Source organism: Mustela lutreola, chromosome 3 (genome assembly GCF_030435805.1).
Source record: "Mustela lutreola isolate mMusLut2 chromosome 3, mMusLut2.pri, whole genome shotgun sequence".
Taxonomy (NCBI): Eukaryota; Metazoa; Chordata; class Mammalia; order Carnivora; family Mustelidae; genus Mustela; species Mustela lutreola.
In genome coordinates, this window is record NC_081292.1 from 1,425,144 (window position 1) to 1,427,456 (window position 2,313).

Consider the following 2,313-nt stretch of genomic DNA (forward strand, 5'->3'; position numbering starts at 1 on the left):
CCGCATCGGGCTCCCTGCTCAGCGGAAAGTCAGCGTCTCCGTCTCCCTCTGCTTCTCCTCCCACCCCGTGCCCTCTCGCTCTCTCAAATGAACAAAATCCTTTAAAAAAAAAGGGGGGGGGGAGAGAAGACTGCTCTGGCAGACCACACGGGCAGCAAGCGCAGCGCTGCCGGAGGGCAGGGAGGCTGGGCGCCACGGAGCTCGTGGGTCCTTCAGCAGGAGGCTGCGGAGTGGCAGGCGAGATCGGCAGAGTCTGAGAAGACCCGGTTTCTCTTCTGTCTCCCTTCCATCCCCCCTTCCTTCCTCCCTCCCCCTTCCTTCTTCACATCTTTCCTTCCGACCCTTTTAGATTTTATTTGTAAGCAATCTCAACACCCAGCTTGGAGCTCAAACTTACAAACCTGAGATCACGCCACATGCGTCACTGACTGAGTCAGCCAGGGGCCCCAAGAAAGCCTGGTTCCTTCCTTCCTTCCTCCGCTTTTTTTCCCATAGTTTTTTTTTTTTTTTTTTTTTTTTTTAAGATTTTGTTTATTTATTTGAGAGAGAGCGTGAAAGCGGGAGATTGAGAAAACGAGCAGGGGGTTGGGGAAAGGGAGAAGCAGACTCCCCGCTGAGCAGGGAGCCAGACGCGGGGCTCCATCCCAGGACCCTGGCATGACCTGAGCGGAAGGCAGACACTTCACCGACTGCGGCACCCAGGTGTCTAAAGACCTCGTTTTTTATTTTAAAATTTTTTCTAATGTTTTATTGATTTATTTGACAGACAGAGATCACAAGCAGGCAGAGAGGCAGGCAGAGAGAGAGGAGGAAGCAGGCTCCCCACCAAGCAGAGAGCCCGATGCGGACTCGATCCCAAGACCCTGAGATCATGACCTGAGTGGTAGGCAGAGGCTAACCCACTGAGCCACCCAGGTGCCCCTGAAGACCTCGTTTTTAATCCAAGTACATGCATTTGCCAGGAAAATGCTGGTCTCAGTCTTCTCTTGCCAGAATGGGACTGAGGTGGTTGTGTCCATCTCAAGGTCCTTAGGATGAGTGAAGGAGATGGTCCATATGGGCATTCCACACAGCGTGTGGCACAGGCATGCCCAGGTTGTAAGACAGGTCGTTACAGTTACTGACTGCAGGGTGTAGGCTGCACAGAAAGGAAGAGGGAGAAGTATGGGGCAGAGGGTAGACTTGATCCCAGTCACACGCTGGGCCCTCTCCAACCCTGGTCACACTCTGAGCCCCGATCCTGGGTACATGAGGAGACATGACTTCACTTACCTTTTCCTGTGCATCCCCACAGAATGGGAGAGTTATCTGAAAAGGTCCAGGCAGGCGCTGGCAGGTTTGCTCAAAGGGGTGAAGAGTGCATTCTGCAGGTTTCAATCAATAACCCTCTGTCCCGTGGGTCCCGGGTTCCCCAGGCCGGGAAAGGATAGCCATCAAAACCGCTGCCCTGCGTTCCACGGAGTCTGGTTTTCTCCAAGTCCTCCCGTCGGAGCACAGCTCTCTGCAACCACGTGGCCAGTGCAGCAGCAGGGGGGCGGGGCTGCAGCGGCCGGGGGCGGGGCTGCAGCGGCCGGGGGGCGGAGCTGCAGCAGCCGGGGGGCGGAGCTGCAGCGGCCGGGGGGCGGAGCTGCAGCGGCAGGGGGCGGAGCTGCAGCGGCCGGGGGCGGGGCTGCAGGGGCCGGGGGGCGGAGCTGCAGCGGCCAGGGGGCGGAGCTTCAGCAGCCGGGGGGCGGAGCTTCAGCGGCCGGGGGGCGGGGCTGCAGCGACCGGGGGCGGGACTGCAGCGACCAGGGGCGGAGCTGCAGCGGCCGGGGGGCGGAGCTGCAGCGGCCGGGGGCGGGGTTGCAGCGGCCAGGAGGCGGAGCTGCAGCGACCGGGGGCGGGGCTGCAGCGGCCGGGGGGGGCGGGGCTGCAGCGGCCAGGAGGCGGAGCTGCAGCGACCGGGGGCGGAGCTGCAGCGGCCGGGGGGCGGAGCTGCAGCGACCGGGGGCGGGGCTGCAGCGGCCGGGAGGCGGAGCTGCAGCGGCCGGGGGCGGAGCTGCAGCAGCCGGGGCGCGACTGGCCCTGCGTCCTGGAGCCCACCTCGGTTAATCGCAGAGGGGCCAGCCTCAGGAATACCCAGGAGACGCAGTGTTAGGAGTCTGGGGCCCGATCTCACTGTGAGGCTGACATGTTGTGTGACCTCAGGCATGGCGCTCCCCGTCTCTGGGCCCCACCTCCCCGCCCCAGTTCCTGGCCTGCCCCACCACTGGGCCTGGCACCTCCATACTTCAGATTCCAAGAGAGACCATCTTCTCACAGATGTGAGACATT

The 2,313-nt window shown here is 61.7% G+C and overlaps 1 long non-coding RNA gene across 1 annotated transcript; it reads right to left on the reverse strand.

The window, feature by feature from the left end:
• Positions 1-707: 707 nt before the first annotated feature.
• LOC131827804 (uncharacterized) lies at positions 708-1,532 on the reverse strand. Its single transcript, XR_009352148.1, has 2 exons — positions 1,273-1,532; positions 708-1,138 (listed from the first exon to the last, which is right to left on the reverse strand). It is a non-coding gene; the product is annotated as an uncharacterized LOC131827804 (long non-coding RNA).
• Positions 1,533-2,313: the final 781 nt, after the last annotated feature.